Here is a 20694-nt window from a genome sequence, read left to right as displayed (position 1 = left end):
TTTCAGTTAGAGAGGAGGAAGTTTTTGAGATCTATTGCACAGTATTGTGACTATAGTAAATAAAAACGTATCACATATTTTAAAATTGCTGACTATAAATTTCAAATGTCTTACCGCAAAAAAATTGTAAGTGAGATGATAGGTATGTTAATTACCTTGATTTAATCATTCTACATTGTATGCATATATCAAAACATCACATTGCACCCCCTAAATATATGCAAGTATTATTTGTCAATTAAAGGAAACTTTAAAATTTGAAATAACAGTAGATACACAGAAACTAACAAAGAAATGTGGAGGGAGGGCCTGTGTACCCTTTATTCAGCTTTCCCCAGTGTTAATATCTTGCCTAATTAGGGGACGATAGAAAAACCAAGAAATTGGCATTAGTACAATGCATCTCCATAGAGCTTATTCAGATTGACCAGTTATGCACATACTCATTTGTGTGTGTGTATGTGTGCATGTGTAGCTCTACGCAATTTTACCATAAGCGTAGCTTCATGAAACCACAACCACTATCAAGATACTTCACTGTCCCATCATCAGAGACTCCCTCATGCTATCCCTTTAGAGTCAACACCTATTCCCCACCCCATTCGGAACAACTAGCCACCACTACTCTATTCTTGATCTCTATAATTATCATATTTCATGAATGCTATATTAAAGTAGTCATATAGTATGTATCTTCTTGAGATTGGCTTTAATTTCTACTTAGCATAACTTCCTTGATGTTCATCCAGGTGTGTGTCAATAGTTCGTTCCTTTGTATTCCTAACTAATGTTCCGTGTTATGATATATCACAGTTTGTTTTACCACTATCCATTGAAGGATGTTTGGATAATTTTCATTTCTTGGCTATTACAAATAAAGCTGCTACGAACATTCATGTTTAAATTTCTGTGTGAAAATGAGTTTTCATTTCTCTGTGACAAGTGCCTGAGAGTGCCACTTCTGGGTAATATAGCAGGTTTATTTTTAGTTTTAAAAGGAACAGCCGAGCTATTTTCTAGAATAGCTGTACCGTTTTACATTCCCATCAGCAATGTCTGAGTGATCTAGTGTCTCTGCATCCTCACCAGCATTTGATGTTATCACTGCTTTTTTTATTTCAGCCATTCTGATAGATATGTAACAATATTTTTGTGGTTTTAAATTGCATTTCTCTTATGGCTAATGATGTCGAACATCTTTTTGTGTGCCTGTTACCTGTATATGCTCTTTGGTGAGCTGTCTCTCTTCATGTTTTCTGCCCAATTTCTAACTGTTTATTGTTTTTTTATTTTCTGTTGAGTTTTGAGAATTCTTTCTATACTGTAGATAGTAATTCTTTGTTAGATATATGGTGGGGATGGCCTCGGGCCTCACTGCCCATTGCTGCCCTAGTGGTAGAGTAGGGGCTGGGGCTGGGGCTTCCCCACTGGGTCTCTACTGGACTTCGCCTAAATGACCAGAGGGAGCAGGCTCTCCCTGTTGCTGTTTTGGGGTTGCAGCCCTCTCTGGAACCCAGCATAGGGTATATTGGAAATAAAAAGGAAACCCCAGGGAACTCACCAGGTTGTTGTCCCTCAAGTACTGAGGTCCCCAGTCAGTTTCCATCTCCTTATTTTCCCAGGTTTTAGAGTTCTTTATCACTTCCTGTTGAATAATTTCTGGGGTATTTAGAGGGAAGGAGTAGAGAAAAATGAGTTCATTCCACCTTTTTGCAGAACAAGCCAGTAGATCTGATATCTAAGAAGCCATTTAGTATCAAACAGCAACAGGACTGATTTTCTTGGAGATGTTATCTGATGGACAGTAAGAGTATTATAAGCTTTGACCTTTTAATGTCTTAACATTGTGTCTCAAACAGCCCTTGTATTATGATGGTTGTCTAAGATTAAAAGCTTCAAGGTGACTGTCCTTAAAGCCAGAGCTTAAAACTGTTTTACCTAGTCTGAAACAGAAGTATTGCATGGACTCTGTAATGCACTGTCCAGGTCCTCCTTTAGGAGCTAAGGGCTTATCACCCCACTTGCTGTGGTGCTGCCCGTAGACAGCCCTCTCCCAAAAGCATACTTCTTTCATGAGGTGGCCTGCTTCCAGTGACTGATCACTGCAGGGTAAAAAGGCCCCTGCCTTTTCACCCTCACTCAGGACATTCCATGTTATGATCTGAATGTTTGTGTACCGCCATCATTTCTATGTTGAAATCCTAACCCTCAAGGGGGGGCCTTTGGGAGGTGATTAAGTTGTGATGGTTCCAACCTCATGGATGGGATTAGGGCCCATACAAAAGAGGCCCAGGGAGCTTGCTAGTCCCTCCACAGTGTGAGGACAGAGAGAAGCCATCATCTGTGAACCAGAAGTGGGCCCTCACCAGATATCAAATCTGATGGTACCTTGATCGTGGATTTCCCAGTCTCCAGAACTATCATAAATAAATTTCTGTTGTTTGTGATATTTTTTACAACTGCCAGAATGGGCTAAGACACCCTTTCTTCAATACTCTCCACAAGCTACCATTGCGATGACTTCTCCTTCAGCTCACCTGCTTTCTCCTTTCTTTCCATTTCCTTCTCCAGGTGTTGATCCCCAAAGAATTCCTTTTAAACCTTTCTTCAAGCTAAATGCATGAGGAATCTGTTTCCCAGGAACTTAACCTACCTCAAAAGTGCTTTGCAGATGTTCTATCTTTTTCTAAATAGAATTGTTCATTGTAAGGAGATCACATACTTCCTATTCCAGAGTAATAGTGTCTTTTTAAAAAATGTAATGATGACCATACTAGATAGTAATCCTATTTGCTTTCACAATCTTCACTTTGGATAATAAAAAGCTGGGATGTTGTGCATTTCTCTCCAGTGTTTGAAATCTATAACCTGAGAACCGTAGCTTGGAATCCTGTTAGATTTCCTGCAACTGTTTGTTTTTATGAAGAGCCATCACCAAACACAGCCAGTTTTGTAGATTATTGTTTCAGAAAGTTTACTCAAGTCTGCAGTGATATCTTCTGCAGCTGCTGTTAATATTACGACCCTACATGCTAAGTGTATGGTCCTTAGCTTTGTATTCCCCATGTGGCTCTCTAGTCTGATTTTATTTGCTTAATCAGGAGGTTCGGAACAAAAACATGGCTGTGGCAGTGTCCTTACTTATCTATAAGCTTTTTGCTTGGCTGCCAGCTGATTGCAATGTATAAACAGTAGTTTGCATGTTACCCATCATATACATTTCCTGCCAGGAGCTGGTTACTCTTTCACGTATCTCCTTATTTATTTCCCACAGTGCCTTTAAATTATTATGTGGAGATCTCCTGTGCACTTAAGTCACTCGTCTGCCCTCTGCTTGTTCATTTAGACTTTTCGCTACCTGAGTTATGGTGAACCATGAAAAAAACGGAAATAAGTCTACCTCCTCTTTTTAAAAAAGGTTGCTATGAAGGTGTTATATATTTGACTGTATGCAGTAAATATGCACCTAAAGACACCAATAAATTAAATTTTTGTAAGCCTAATACAATGTAAATGTATTAAAAGAGCTCACTATTCCTATGGAGAGTTTGTTCTTAAAGGTAAATGATAAACCTTTTATTCATGTTTAAATCAAGCTTTTAACTCTATTAGGGTCTTTCTGGAAAAAATGTATGTGACGATGAGCCAGATGAATTCTCATATTTCTTTCTGAATGGCACTATGGTTCAAATGAGCTCAATTAGGTGTAGGGAGGCGATTAATAAAAGTAGACTCTGATAAAATTAAGGACATTTGTTTCTCATAGAAGTTTCTTGCTGATGACAATCTCTAAGAAAATAATGTAATGTTGACAAACATTTAATGAGAAAGTGCATCCTCAAAAGCTTTAACCCTACTAGTTGATTAGAAGTCCAAATGAGTATCTATTACAAATATTTACTTAAAATATTTCCTTTATATTACAACATGTAATACCCTTTAAAAAGCGTTCCTCTTGAATAACAAGCAAACAAACGCAAACTCAAAAAACCTGCTACTGTCTATCCAGGGTATATCCTTGGAAAATGAGGGCTCATCTTACTGGTTATTGTTTCATGTGATGTCAGTTGTTAATAGTGTCTTCACAGGTGTTACAATTATGGGAACTATCTTGAAAGTTGACTTTTTAAAAATGTCATCATTTGGTGATGGGGCAGATCCCCTGGTCCTTTTCAGCCTCAGTTTTTTAATCTGCAAAATGGCTAAAGTGATATTTATCTCAGAGGTCATGTGAGATTTAATTCAGTTGAGAGTACTTTGTGATCTTTATAGTTATAATCAGATATAGGCTGTTATTTCTGATTTTCTAGATATTTCTTCTGAAAACATAATTACAAGAATATTATTCCTCGGCCTAATGCTTTCCAGGTTTGGACCTGGAAAAGGTCCCCTCCATAGATTTCTTTTTGGAGATTTGCAGTTGCAGTGCCAGTGCCAGAGAAGGTGTGTTTTGTTTTATTTTACTTTTTTTTTTTTTTTTTTAAGAGAAAACTGAGGCTCCAAGGTGTTATACAATTCATGAATTCATGCTAGGTCATATATTTAATAAGCAGCAGACCAAGGGCTAGTATCAGGCTTTCTGACTGCTAGTTACTTCTTGCAGGGTCAGAAATGTAAATAATGTAATACGAGGACAAAGCAGGTAATGGAGATCAGTGAGTATAAAACTATAGGGAGTGGTGGGAACATTAGCAAACTAGAGCCAGTTTTGATCCAGAGATGACTGGGAAGCATGCACCATCCACTCCCCCACAACACTCCCACCCCACAGCTTCAGTTAGTTGTTGCCAAGTAGTCTTTCTGGTCCAGTGTGCTAAGATCTTCTAATTTTTTTTAAAGGGAAGTTAGAAATTTAGATCTTTATGTAAAATATTGACACCTACTAAAAAAGAAGAAAACAAAGAGACAGACAAACACAAACCAGGTAGTACCGGCACTTTACCTTTCTCTGTTGCAGCCTGTGGCTGTGAGGTGTACCTTCTCCCTGGTTTTAGATCCATTGGATGCTGTATGAAGGAGAGGGTAAGGCGTCCAAGGGCAGGGATTCTGCCACATGTATTGTTGCATCCCCAAAGTCTAGCCAGGTGCCTAAAATTAGATACTGCACTAGGAAATGCCTTTGAATAAAGAATAAAGAACAGCAACAACAGACCAAAGAGTTTCCAGAGAAACTTTGGGAACCTGAGTCAGCACACAGGCCTGCAATGTGGAGTTAGTTTTACTTGACAATGCTGAGAAGCACATTAGAAATATTCAGCCAGTTAATAATTTCTCTTATTGTTTTTCAAATGGAATTTAGGAGTGACAAAATGAGGGTGAAATTTTAATTCATTTCTTGAATTACTAAACACTATTGATCACACTAAATACAGCATATGCCAAACATATTTTTGTTAAGTTTTCTTCAATGATTTCTATCAGAATGCTCAAAACTTTCGGGCATAGTGGTGTGTGAAAATGATAACTTTATTCAAAGCATTTTTACTTCAAATGCACCCATACCTAAGCAGGGATTCATTTATCTTAAAATGTTTCAAAGGATCTCCTTATTATAAAGGAAAAAGAATTGCCATGTGACTCTTTGGTTAATGTTGGTTATATGTATGTGGGTATGTGGTCGTGGATTCAAACACATAATTCTAAAATGTTTAGAAATGCTGCATCTACTGTATTATGGACATTAAGATTTTTCATGACCAAAGCTTGCCACATTATTTTTCTTTAAACAATAAAATAGAAGCAATAGTATTTAGGTTGAGTCCTCACAGCAACAACAAAATGCCACAATTAAGAACAAAACATAATCTGTATACTCTTTGAGGCTGGTTTGACAAGATAGAGTTATAGATTAATGTAATATTTTATTCCACCTTTAGAACATTTCATCATCCCATTTTAATTAAGATTAAGAGTTAGAGGAGCACATATCTGGAACCGTGTCTTGCACCACATTTTGCATCCGGGCTTTGGATAACCTATTGAAAGCAAAACGAAACAATCTGCCTCCCACCATCTCGTCACACTCTGACTTCAAGTTCAACTTCACAGTTAAATAACTTGCCAACTTCGAATTAGCAATAAACAACAACTCAAGACCTGTAGGGCTTATAAGCAAGTGAGAAGTGGTGCTTGGAATGATTACATTCCTAAGCCCACAATTATCACAGTTCAGAACTAATTTTTATGCCTTAAATAAAACCAAAAGAATCTACACAAAGCACTTCATTTTCTGGGAAGGTTAAATTAAACTTAAAGTGTTCACTGGAAAGTCATCCTCTTTAAAATGCATTTGCTAAGAACCTCTTACTTGAGGAAAGAATAGCTACTGTAATTTTAATTTTTCAGGTGTAAATCCTTTTACTCCTTACAATAGATATAGAGAAGCCACTAGTATTTATTTTTTTAAGTGTGATATTTTGAAAATCCTTTTTCCAGACAGTTCTTCCAGGCTTACAGATTGTATACATTTACACAATATGATAATTTATTAACCAAAATGGGTAGCAGCTGAGAGTGCCTGAAATGGAAACAGACAATTTCAGAAAGACCTAAAGCAGGCGATGGATAATAGCCGGAGTAGCACCTTATGTCATGCGTCTTCTGTTAAAAAGTGCTAGTGCTTTTGCAGCTCTCTGAAACATTCTGCATAACATCCAGGTCAAGGTGGGGAGAGGGAAAGACCACTGGGACACCTGTAGTTGTAGCAACTGTGTTCCTGCAGCATGAAGAGCTGGGAGGAGGAAGAGGTAAATCTCCCTCCCAGCCATGGCAGCTCAACTGTTTGGGGGCTTGTGGGAATTTCTTCTGAGATCCCCGTTAACTTTCATATGGTAAAAATCTAACAAGTTATCTTGTTGACCTTTGGGGCAGCAGAGGTGTTAGTTACACTATTTTCTCTCTCTCTCTCTCTCTCTCTCTCTCTCTCTCTCTCTCTCTCTCCCCCCTCTCTCCCTCTCTCCCTCTCTCCCTCTCTCTTTCTGACTGAGTCTCGCTCTGTTGCCCAGGCTGGAGTGCACTGGCGCGATCTCAGCTCACTGCAAGCTCCGCCTCCCGGGTTCACTCCACTCTCCTGCCTCAGCCTCCCGAGTAGCTGGGACTACAGGCACCTGCCACCATGCCCGGCTAATTTTTTCTTTTTTTAAGTAGAGACGGGCTTTCACCGTGTTCACCAGGATGGTCTCAATCTCCTGACCTCGTGATTCGCCCGCCTCAGCCTCCCAGAGTGCTGGGATTACAGGTGTGAGCCACCGTGCCCGGCTGCTATTAAACTATTTTCCCGTGGGTTCTCTGTGGAATAATGAGTGCTTTTAAATTAAACCAATTTTAAAAAATTTCTAAGCATTTAAAAAGCTGGATTTCTAGATTCTCTTAGAAAATTGGAAAACCTGGCAACACTGTACCATTATTATTCCTTCATGGGAGCGACTGGCTGGAGCTCAGCTGCAGCTGTGACGTTTCCATGAAGCGTGAGCTGCTTATGTAACGCCAGCTCCCTTCCTGGTTGTAGTGTTTTCTCACCTGTCTGGCTTGCTTGCTAGGGCACTTGCATCTATCCATTTTTTTATTGATTTCCAGGTTCAGATTCCCATTGCCCAATAGACATTTTGGTCTCAATGTCCCTTCTGCTCCTGGTTCAACATCTCCAGTGCCAAGATCTTTATTCCCAACCATGCCCAGTGTTGCTTTAAGTACTTGATCTGCATGATCTTATTTAATTCTCTAAAAGGTGAGTATGCTTATTTTCCATTTTACAAATGTAGAAACTGAGGTTAGAGGCAGAATTCGAATTTGAAATGGCTTGATTTCAAAGTCCATATTCAGTCTTATTTACGTTTCAGGAGGGTGAATGCATGTTTTTCTTCCTTGTTTTCATTCTTTTTGTAATGTGCTTAGGAAAATTCAAGTATAACTAAACATGTAATACACTTGGTGACTTTATTGCTTCCTCTTCCCCCACATTCTCCATCCTTTAAGACATGTATAACTGTTAGGATTGTAATTCCCCATTTCCACAAGGAGAGAATCTTAGTTCTCATAGCAATTCAGAATAGTCTGGATCATTGCCATCCAAATGAAATACATGTGAGTCACGTATATAACTTTAAAAAATGTTTAATAAGCACATTAAAAAGTTCAATGAAAGAGGTAAAATAAATTTAAATAGCATATTTTATTTAACCCAATATCTTTAAAATATTTCAGCATGTGCAGCATGTAATTAATATTTGAACATTATTGAAGAGTCATATTTTATATTCTTCTTTTGGTAGTAAGTCTCTGAAATCCTGTGTGTATTTTATATTCACAGCACATCTCAATTCAGAGTAGTCACATTTCAGGTGCTCAATAGACACGTGGCTCATGGCTGCTGTCATTGACAGCCCAGGTGTATATCATTAGCCTTACATACAAAGGAAGCGTAAGATAGAGGGATCAGGTTCCTGTTATGGCCAAGGCATAACTCAGAATTTCTAGGCCCTCATTCAGACCTCCTCCTACAAACCAATGTTACGAGCCTTGAGATGTGCAAAAAACAGTTTTGGAATGAATTATTTATTCCTTTTTTTATGGATGCAGCTGCCTGATGTTTGGTAAGCCAAAGAATTGGTATAATTTTAGTATATCTTTCCTGCTTTTAGTGCAGTTCTAGAGTTTTAATGGAGAGAGTTAGGATATGATTTCATAGGAATATGTTTTATCTCCCTGGGTGGTGTGTATTGCCTTGCAAGCCTGAGGTGAGATCATAAGTCTAAATCAGTTCCTTTCTAGAAGTTACTTTTTGCCTACCAGCAGGGACAGTGAGTAAACACACAGAAAGAAAGAGTGTATAACATTGTTGGGAATATGAGAACTTCACTGAAGAAGCAACTGAAGAACAGTGCAGTAAAGTGTGCAATAAAGGTGCTTAAGCCATTTCAGGCAGTGCCAAGACGGACAGCCTGAATCCAGAATGAAAGCTTGTTCTATGTGGTAGTAACTGTGATTTGTAATATGCAGAGATGAAGACTAAAGGCAATCAATTATGTATGTCCTGTTATTACTTTGTGAAAACTGGTCCTGAATTGTTTTATCATTTGATAGTGTTTTTTTCCAGGAAAATAAGGTTTCCTTTGCTGCCATTTTTCACTGAGATAGATGCAGAAAAACTCTGAACCATTTTAGTGAGCACGTATTTCTAGCTAGTTCACCAATTTGAATTTCAGATTGTGATGATATGGTCATAAAAGTTTGTCCTGGGCACATTTTCGGCTGATCTTAGCTTAAAAGCATTTTCTAATGCCACGCGATGGGACTTAATGACTTTGCATTGTGGGTTGGAAAATGAATCCATTTGGATCCTGTTCTTCTGCTGGAAGTCCTCTGAGTTTCCTTTATTGAAATGCCAGAAAGTGCTTTCTAAATACATGCGTCCACACTTCAGTTGTTCCACGGCCTCCTGTTATTATTTTTATTCTTTATAGAGCACACAGGTACTTGAGGTATATTTCTCATATAGAAAAGAAGTGATCCTTCCCCCTTGAGCTTTCATTTAATGCAGACAAATTCAGCACAATTGAAAGGTAAGACGTTAATCAGGCACTGGCAATCACCAGAGAGGGTTTTGGGAAGTTGGTCACGGCCCCAGTTTAACACACTTCCCCATTGTCCTGTTGCTAAGCTGAGCTTTTGCATCACCTGCCCTGTGGTTCTTTGCCATTGCTGTGACTGACAGTATGGGCAGAGCTGTTTAACATAGAAACAGGAAATAGCTTTGGAAATTAACTGGTTCCTGAGTGGTCCTGAGGTCATAGTTTTCCTGAAGGGAGCAGTCACCATCTGTTTATTTATGTAGCTGACTTTCTGATCCCCTGAAATATTTTTTTTTTAAATTAAGGTATAACACATACATCAGAAGAAGTGTATAAAGTATGCGAATTTAAGTATATGGTTTGATGATATTTTTACATATGTATATCCACATGTAACTGCCATCTAGATCAAGTTATAGAGCACTTTTCAGCACCCTGGCAGGCTCCCTTATGCTCCTTCCAAATGTTTTCCAAATACATTCCCTTATAATGTTACCACTGCTTTGACATCTACCAACACCAGTTAGTTTCACCTGTTCTTGAACTTCATCTAAATGGAATTACACAGCATGTAGTCTCTCCTGTTTAGCTTTCCTCAATCAACATATTTGTGAGGTGCATCCATGATATCAAGATTCATGTTCTTGTTGGTGAGCATCTGAATTATTTCCAGTTTTTCCAAAATTCTGTTTTGGTCTAGATTCTACCTAATGTCTTCAGGACATTAAAGAGGTGACATTTGTCCAAGGGCCTGGAGCACAGAGATGCTCTGTGCTGATGGAAACCTCCACCCTGTCTCCCATAAGTCTGTATCCATAAGTCTGTATTCTCACCTGAATGATCAGGGTAGTTGCTGAGTGCTTCACCTTATGTTTCTCTTTCTTCTTCCTAATTTTAATAATAATAATAACAACAATAACAGCTATTATTATATGTATCAAGTGCCAGGCACTAACACTACTGTATTATGTGTTATATCTCATTTAATTTTCACCAAGACTCTGGAAAGAATTATTATTATAGTTTTTACATGAAGACTTTAGTAAGCTTAATGGAGTCTCTAAGATTACATAGCATATTGATGGCAGAGCAAGGATTCAAACCTAGGTTTTCTGACTAGCACTGTGTTCTTAATCACTACCCGTACTGACAAAGACAGGGCCTTAGGATCTGTTAGGGAAATGCCATCTCTTTGAGTGGAACACAATTCTGTCCATTTTCTTCCCCCATGACTTCCAGACAGCTGTAATTTTTCAAATGTCAGTTAGAATCTATCATTTCCAAGCTTTGAACCTTCGGTGGCTGTCCTTGTCATTAATATAAAATCCTAAGTCCTCATTAGGCCTGCAAGACCCCACATGATTTGCTCCTGACCCCACTCCCTGACCTCATCCCCCATCCACTGGGCCCTCCTCAGTGCCCTGGGGTCATTGAACTTCATCTGTTCTTGAACAAGCCAGGCTTGCCCCGGCACTGGGCCTTTGCATTTGCCATTCCTTCTGCCAGGAATGCTCCTCTCTAGATCTTTTCATGGCTGATTCCTTCTTGTCATTCAACTCATTGCTTAAATGTTACCTTCCTAGAGAGTCCTTCTCTGACCACCACCCCCCCCCACCCTCATCCCCGTGAGGAAGGACCTGTCTCTCTGTCACTTTGCCTTACTTTATTTTGTTCCCAACACTTACTACTACCACACTTATTTTGTTCATTTGGAATGTTATTTACTGTCTGTTTTCCGTCATTGTCATATTCACTCTAGAAAAGTACCTGGCACTTAGTAGGTGCTCAAACAGGTATTGCCTGAATAAACAAAGGAATGGAAAAATGTACATTTTCAAAGGTCTCTGTAACTGTATAAGACATTTACTTATATATTTTATAAAGGAAGAACATTTTATTTTAAAAATGTGACTTTACATGCTATGGGAGGTCCAGTTTTCATATAATAAAATGAAGATGGGAGGGGAGTTTGGCACATTATTAATTTTATTTGTGGAAGATGCTCGCAATCGCGGGAATTGACTTCTGGCAATGAAGTAATTTCCCAAATGTCAGAACTAATCATATGATCCTGGAAAGTGGCTCTTTTCTTGTTGTCATTGTTTATTGTTTGTTTATTGCTCATTATAAAATACTAGAATAGGGACACTGTTTCCTGTCCAGCCCCGGAGCATAGCATGTGACACAAATCATAACAATTAACATGAATTTTTATATTGGAGTTTAAAAATAAGAAATGTCACAAGGAAAGCATATATAGATACTCTTTAATCATTGCCACCCCTTTCTAACATGACAAGCCCAGGAATCATTAATGCTCCTTTGTTCTGCTCAGTGTGTGGGGTTAACATGGATATATTTAGTAACAAGCTGCTCCTTGTCTTATCATAAATAACAAGCTGCCACTTTGGCATTTGGAGGCTGCATACCAATTCTGTAATATCGCATTTGCCACTCTCTTAGCTGTTGTTGGATTTGGTAGGAAGTTTTTAATTTAAATATCTTTGGTCCTAGGATGTAGATTTACATTTCAGTCCCCAAGCAAACTTTGTCAAAGGGACTTTCAACCCATTGCTCCTAGAATCTTGCATGCCAGGCACCCTTGGGTGTACATAAGGGTTGTGGGTGTGATGGGTGGGGTTGGGACTTTTGCCCCCTGTGGAGGAAAGAAAAGCAGTGTTAGGAGAAATGTAACAGTGCAGTTGAGGCTAGGAGTGGTAAAGGATTGTGTTTCTCTGCTAGCCTAGGCATCATTTCTTATTACCCCACATCAAATTGCATCCCTTGCCTCTGATTCAAGCCTGCACATTCATCTCTTCCTCCCACCTCAGGCTTTTATTGATGCTTCCACCTCCAGGCAGTGCACAAATGCAAACTTCTGTTTACCATCTCTGAGTAATGATATGAATTCCACTGCCCAGGGGTAATGCATTGCTTATTAAACACTGTAGCAATAACCATTAGGTGGTAATTCAAAGGGAAACAAAAAAGAGTCAAAAGCACCCCTAACCCCTTTAGCAAAAATGATCAGAATTTAGCAGAAGTAGAGTTTTCCTGGTTAACAGTGGGGAGGGATTAACAGCTTCACTGCTGACTTACTGTGTGATCCTCAAAGATTTACTAACCTTTCTAACTTCAGTTGACAATGTTGATAAGCAGAATAATAATTGTGCCTACCTCCTAGAGTTGCTGTGAAGGTTAAATGAAAGATATACATAGAACCCTAAGCAGAGTGTTTCATATGTAGCAAGAGCTTAATTAAAGCTTCCATAATATGATATCTTAAAAGACTTTAGGAGGCTGAGGTGGGAGGATCACTTGAGGCCAGGAGTTCAGGACGAGATGGAGCAACAAAGGAAGGCCCCATCTCAAAGAAAAAAAAAAAAAAAAAAAAAAAAAACAAAAAAGAAAAAGAATCTAGCCAGAGGTGTGGTAGTACACACCTGTGGCCTCAGATACTTGAGAGGCTGAGACAGGAGAATCACTTGATCCAGGAAGCTGAGGCTGCAGTGAACTGTGATCACTCCTATTGCACTTCAGCAAGACTCTGCCTAAAAAATAAATACATAAATAAATAATGTCTTAGAAGAACTGTGTTGTCATCCTCATGGGGGTATGCTGTCTAGGCACTTTGCAACAAACCTAGGAAAGATACCTTAAAATACAAATGCTTCCTTCCAGCACTATGGGTGTATCCATAAACCAAAGACTTTGGTAGAAAAGGCTTCCTGTCTCTACTCAGTTACCAAATTATCTTATTATTACTTTTTTTTTTTTTTTAACAAAGATATGCCCATTTGAAAAAAAAAAAAAGCCTTTTAACCAGTATTGTTTAGAATCATGGTTATATTCTACACAATGCATTGAATTTAAGGTTCTCAGGGCTATCTTCCGTATACTCAGTTTCATAAAGAGCAGCCTCCTCTCTAGAAAGTTGTTTAGAACTAGGAGACTTAAGACGTATAATGCTGAGAGATTCAGCTCAAACAAATATATCACCTTTTCCCCTTTACCTTGTCAAGGCTGAACAGTCTTGAACAGGCCTCCAGGTTCCCAGCCCATCCCCTGCTACTCTCCCTTTATGTATCATGCCGATCAAATGCTAGAAGATTCTTTCCCCTTCTGTGCTGCTCGTCAGTTCTCATTTGCCCTTACAATCTCAGTTGGCATATCATCTCCTCTGGACAGTCTCTTGGTTCCCCAGATATGCCCCATACTTGGTTCTGTGTTCACATTGCTCTGGGAATTCCTTCATTTTATTCTGTCCTGTGATTATGTCCTAATAATTCATAATTATTAAATATTCATCCTGTCCACTAGATTGTTGGCTCCATCATGTAGGGATTCATTTGTTCATCACAGTATTGCACAGTCCTTGGCATATTAGGTACCCTATCAGACAACTGGGGCAAGTGCTAAAACTTATTCTTTATAATAATTTATTTGTATGTGGCGTATAACTAAATGGTTAAAATATTAGATTGCATTTTTTCTCTTATTTTGTAACAATTTTCATCTGCTATATTTAGTTTGCCTTTGTACCACTGAAATGATCATGTACTGCTTTTGTATGTTACGATTTAATAGCATCTCAACCAACAAACTTCTGATTTTTAAAGCAGGAACTGTTTAATATACTGGTTTGATAGTACAAGCTGGCATTCCGTCTCTCTCTAAGAAGGCTTCAGTCTTCAAAGCACATCATACAATTTCATAAATTAATCTTGAGAATGTCATAGTAAAGATATTGATTTTAGAATCTGAATGGAAAAGGAGGCAGAGCCTAATGTTTGAATTCTGAGTTGCAGTCAGATACAATAAATTACCAAGAACAAAGAACAGATACCTCAACACCTAGAATCAGGAGGATAGAAGAGAACTTTATGAACTCAGTTTCTATCCCCCTTGTCTCTTCGAAGAATCATACCTCCTAGAAAGACTTCGGTCCTTGTCTGATTGTTTCTAAGCTAAACTGGGGACTTACTGATTTGGCTGTATAAAATGATTTTAGCTTTATGCTCTTGTTTAGGATTTTGCAGTATCTCTGAGATGCCTACTATATCATGTTTACGTTCTGCCTGCTTTTCAAGACAATTTGACATTAGACCCCACTTCAACCTGACTGACTGACTTCGTCCTGCTCACATATGGTCTCATCTCTCTAACATTTTACTGAAAATGTCATGTGAGGTACAAGTGACATAGTTTCATCCTGGCAACAAGATGATGAATAAGACCCATCCCTTCCCTCAAGGAGCTTATGGTCTACTGAACGAACCAGGCAATGTAGACTTATACAGTGTATGTATGCTATATGTAAAGCATTATGGAAGACATTTTTTAAATGGACAAGACAAGAAGGAATAAGAATTAATGAGTAAGTGCCCATAGAGAACTCAGAACGTTGCCAAGCACACATCAATGGGGGAATAACTGTCAGCCGCTATTCCTATGATGCTGGTGAGATTTCTGACTTGAGTGCTTGAATGTGTGGTGAAGCTACTCTGACATCCAGAGCCCATGAGGTAGAACTCAGGATGGGCTGGCCAGCTACACAAATTTGGTTTGAGAAAAATGAGAAATAACTGGGGGACATCAAAATGACAATAGTTGTCAGCAATAGAGAAATTTGAAATTTGGGAGCATAGTTAGGTAGAAAGTGTTACTGTTGGCAGTAAGGAATCCAGATAATCCTATTAACCAATACCTTTCCACTTTGAGGTTTTATCTTCACAGTTTTCTTTTCTATCAGCATTTCAGGCAGTTTACCTATTCTCTCAGTTTAACTGAAAGATGTATTTGCCAGTATTCAGAAATTTGAATGTAAATAGAATTAAAGCAATTTTTAAAAAGGCCAAGATCTATTCTAGCCTCTGCAACCTCTCAATCTAGTGGGAGGCAGACAGACTAAAGAATAATTAAAATAATGGGCACCGCGACGGGTGCCTCAAGCTGTAATCCCAGCATTTGGGGAGGCCGAGACGGGGCGGATCATGAGGTCAGGAGATCAAGGACCATCCTGCGCAACACGCGCTTGAAAACCCTTCTCTTACTAAAAAATTTTACCAAAAAACTAGCCTCACCAAGGGTGCCGGGTGCCTGTAGTCCAGCTACTCGGGGGGAGGCTGCAGGCAGGAGAATGGCATTAAACCCAGGAGGCGGAGCTTGCAGTGAGCTGAGGATCCGGCACTGCACTCCAGCCTGCGGCCCAACAGAGGAGACTCTGGTCTCCAAAAAAAAAAAAAAAATAATAATAATAATAATTAAAATACAAGGCTGGCTTTAATAGTGATAGTAATTCATTGGTTTTCAAAGTGTGGACACTGGACTATCAGGATCAACATCACTTGGTTTAGTAGACTGAATAATGATCCCTCAAAGTTGTCCACATCCTAATCCTCAGGCAAAAGGACTCAGGCATAAATTACCTCTTATGGAAAAAGGGACTTTGCAGATATGATCAAGTTAAGGATGTTGAGATGGAGAGATTATTCTAGATTATCTCAGTAGGCCTAATATAACCACAAGGGTCCTTATAAGAGGAAGACAGGAGGTAAGTGTTAGTAGCAGGAGTTGTGAGGACAGCAGTAAGATATTGGAGTGATGCAAGAGAAGGGCCATGAGCCAAGGAATGCAGGCATCCTCTAGAAGCTGAGCAAACCAAAAAAATGAATTCTACACTGGAGCCTTCAGAAGGAACAGCCCTGCCAACACCTTGACCTGTTTTGGACATCTGACTACCAGAACTGTAAGAAGATAAATTTGTTTTCTTTTAAGCCATTAAGTTTGTGGTAATTTGTTACAGTAACAGGAGGAAACTAACACACCTGGGAATTTATTTGAAATGCAAAATCTCAGGCCATAATTTATATTTATTCAATCAGAAACTCTGGGGGTGGAACCAATCTATGGTTTAGCAAGCCTTCCAGGTAATTATTATGCTCACTGTATTTTGAGGGCTGCTGTTAGAATTCAGAGAAGGAATTGTACCTGTCTGTACATGAGATAGACTATAATGTTCTGCCATAGGTCACATGCCTGTTTTTTCAACCAATCACTGTATGTTTGTCACAGAGCTTCTCCTGTGGCCACAGGCAATGGTGCATTATGATTGACCAAAAAACCCATGAAATTTCAGGGAGTATCTCAAAGGAAAGAAAATAATGTTACCTGAAGGAGGATGGGATAGCTTGCTAGAGAGACAAAATAAAGGCTGACCACTGTAAGAATATTACTTTAGTGGTCAGATAGGGAAGGAAAGACATTCCAGCATGAGGGAAGAGTTTGCGCAAGGGCCCAGAAGTAGAAAAATGCAGAATGTATTCAAACACAGAACACATTCAAAAATGGCAGAAATGATTATAGTAACAGTATGGCATCAAGAAGGTGTGGGAGGAGGTGACAAGTAGTGGGAAGTAAGCTTGGAGGTCCTTCAATGCCTTACTCATGAGCTTGGATTATGTTCTGTAGTGTTGGGGGCACATACAGTAGTTTCTGAGCAGAGAGTAACATGAGGAATGTGGGCCTTAGAAGGCAAACCCTAGATTCTCACCATTGCCTGAATATCAGGCCCCCTTAGTACTAATCTCTGCCATCCTGTATGCATACTGAATGTTGATTCTGCATGACTGTAGGGATTCTCTATACATACATTTTTATCATTATGTGTTTGATGGTTTTCCCCCTTTGGAAAACTTTGGCTTTCAAACTGTTAGATCACCCACAATAAGAAATACATGTATACACACACACACACACACACGCACATACAGACACCTTCATGAAACTATACCTTTTATTATTATTTGAGATATATTCTACTGTATTCAAATCTATTGTAGTTTTTAAAAAATTCTCGTTACGATTTCCTAAGTTGATGTCATGACCCACTATTGGATTCTATCCTTTAGTTTGGAACTTACTACTCTAAAGGAAAGGGGCAGTGTTTTATTCACTTCTGCATCTATCAGTTCTTAGCACAGTTCTCTGCCTATGTTAGATCAGCACTAAGGCTTAAATATCAGATCCATGAAGTTTTAGCCAGAGCTGCAAACATTCTTGATACCAAATGATAGCACGTTTCACTTGTCAAATATTGGATGACAGATTATTAAGACACATATACAAAGCTCTGAACATTTGGTGGGTGGGGGTGGAATGAAGGGTCAGTAGAAATGATGATGCATCTTCTCTGTAATTAATGTGAAAGCTTAAGAAGAACATTAGCAGATCAGTTCCTTATAATACCACAATGAAACATTTTCCTCTGATCAGAACTTCTTTAAATGAAATAAGCTTTGCTCTGTAAATTAGGCATGTATCATTTTGGGATGTGAAATCCACAAAACTGTCATCAAATACAGAACAATGAGAGCTATTATGCTAGGATGTACATAGAATTTCAGTTCTGGAAAAGCTATCATTTGAATGGCATTCTCTCTTCCTGCAATATCAAGGAGATCCACAGACACTGATTTCTGGGCTATGGAGCTGGATTAGATGGAATTCTGGAAGGACTTCCCTTTGGTGGATTTTTCACTTTCTGAAATTGATCATTTTCATTAGCTTTACACTGTTTTTGTCTTTATCATTCCAGGTGTGAATTATAATTTTTTGTTTTATCTTACGCTGTCCTCATTTGCATTACTGTTGTGATGTAATGGCTGATTACAGCTCTGTATGAAGAAGTGTTTAGAGACTGTACTTGGGCTCAGCCAAAGTACAAAGTACAAAGATGTCTGCCATGAGTGCAAGCTTCAGGAGTGGTGAGCCTATATGTCCCATGCTTGCCATCCTCAAACAATACATTTGGACAGTCACCTTCCTATGCATCAGTATGAGACTAGTTTAGGCCCTCCTCCAGATCTGTATGCTTGCCTGGTTTGTGCTGCTCTCATGGTTACAGAGCCAGGTCACTAATGCTGCTGACACCATTGCTACCAAGGGCCAAAGGCTGTTACAGTGACTGCTTCCATTCTCTCAAATCAGCCTGTCATCTCTCTCCAGGGCTCCCATGTTGCCATTGAGGCCTGTGATACACTAGATGGCTCAGCTCCCACGTATGTGCAACCTGGAATTCATCTCCTTCTTACCCCGACTTACTGCCCAAAGGTGCTGTCATTCACACAGCCTGTCTCAGAAGATGGGTCCTGGAGATCTGACAATCAGTTGTGCTGAGTAACAGTGGCAGCCAGCTTGTTCTCCATCCCTCCATTTCCTCCTTCTCTCCCTCTTCCTTCCCTGGATGACACATTCCAATAAATTAGGATTATATAAGATTTTACCTCAGGCTATGCTTTCTGAGGACTCTGGGCTAAGCCAACATCTTAGTAAGTGTGTGAACTACACACACACACACACACACACACACACACACACACACAAGAAGGTAAATCAGATTGAGCCAAAAGGAGCCATCAGAGGTTACTTAGTTAAGTATCTGTCCAAGGAGGCAAGGAGTCCTTGAAAAGAAGCTTATATGTACTTTCAGGGGAATGGGGGAGGCTGAGTCAATCATAGTGTTTTTTATCCAACCCAGCCCCAGAGAGCTGGTCTGAGCTCCACAGAAGGAGGACTCTTTAAGTAAAAGCCAAATGGAAACGGACCATGAGATGAGAGATTAGTAAGATTCATCCACTTCCTTGCTATTAACAATTTAAATAGTGATGGAACTTCATGGAGGATCCCTGAGTCAAAATGATGTTCTAGTACTGGAATTCAATGTTAATACTTATAAAGATTAAAGTCTCATGGAAGAGAAAGGCAATAAGCAGTGAATAGCCAAAGAAAGAAAATAATGGCAGTTTATCACAGCATACAAGTGATAGGAAGGAAATGAAGAGTTGCAATAGAGAATAACAGAGTGAGGTGGGGAGAGTCCCCATTGCGATCTGTTAGTAAGGGAAGGCCTTTCTGTGGAGGTGATACAAAAGGGGAGGAGGGAGAGCCTTCCGAGCGGGAAGGACAGCAAATGGAAGGCCCTGAGGTGAAAAAGATGTGTTCAAAGAAATGAAAGCAGACCAAGCTGATTATATTTATGAAGCGTTTACTATTGACTGGCACTATTCCTAGCACTGTACATGTTACATCTCACTTTATTTCTAATAATCCAGTGAGATATGTAACTTCCCATGTATAGAAACTGAAGTGCAGGGAAGCTAAGAAGCTGGCCCAAGGCTCCACAGTTCACACTGTAAGCAGAAAACCTGGAATTCTGACCCAGGGTTCTTATGGGAAGCAGTGGACTTTGAGTTTATAACCTTCACTGGACTGTCTCCTGCAGAGCAAGGCTGGGGCCAAGTCCTGGAAGGCCTCGTAGGCCAGGGCCAAGAGCTTTGACTTTATTCTGAGTGTAGCAGGGAAAGCACTGAAGGGTTTTAAGTCCAGGAAGACATGATCTATTTAGTGTTTTTACAAGATCTCTCTTGCTACTTTGTGCAGAATGAACTGGAAGGGCAAGACTGGAAGCAGGACATTGGAGGCTCTGGTAGAGGCCCAGGTAAGAGGTGATGGTCATTAATAAGCAACCAACAGTGTGTCTGCTGGCCAAGGTGGGAGAATCACTTGAGTCCAGGAGTTTGAGACCAGCCTGGGCAACATGGCAAGACCCCATCTCTAAAAAAAAAAGTCAGATATGGTGGTGCACACCTGTAGTCCCAGCTACTCAGGAGACTGAGAAAGGAGGATCACTGGAGCCCAGGAGTTTGAGGCTACAGTGAGCTATGATCATACCACTGTACTTCAGTCCTGGCGACAGAGCAAGACCCTGTCTCAAAAAAGGAAAGAAGTGGCTGGGCGTGCTGGCTCATGCCTGTAATCCTAGCACTTTGGGAGGCCGAGGTGGGCGGACTGCCTGAGCTCAGGAGTTCAAGACCAGCCTGGGCAACAAGGTGAAACCCCTTCTCTACTAAAATACAAAAAAAAAAAAAAAAAGAAAAAAAAATTAGCCAGGTGTGGTGGCGGGCACCTGTAGTCCCAGTACTCGGGAGGCTGAGGCAGGAGAATTGCTTGAACCCAGGAGGCGGAGCTTGCAGTGAGCCGAGATTGTGCTGCTGCACTGCAGCCTGGGTGACAGAGGAAGACTATGTCTCAAAAAAAAAAAAAAAGGAAGAAAGGAAGGAAGGGG

The sequence above is a fragment of the Rhinopithecus bieti genome, unplaced genomic scaffold (assembly GCF_001698545.2).
Source record: "Rhinopithecus bieti isolate Rb0 unplaced genomic scaffold, ASM169854v2 scaffold_21649, whole genome shotgun sequence".
In the NCBI taxonomy this organism is placed as follows: Eukaryota; Metazoa; Chordata; class Mammalia; order Primates; family Cercopithecidae; genus Rhinopithecus; species Rhinopithecus bieti.
The sequence above is the reverse complement of the archived record's forward strand: the minus strand, read 5'-3'. Positions refer to the sequence as shown.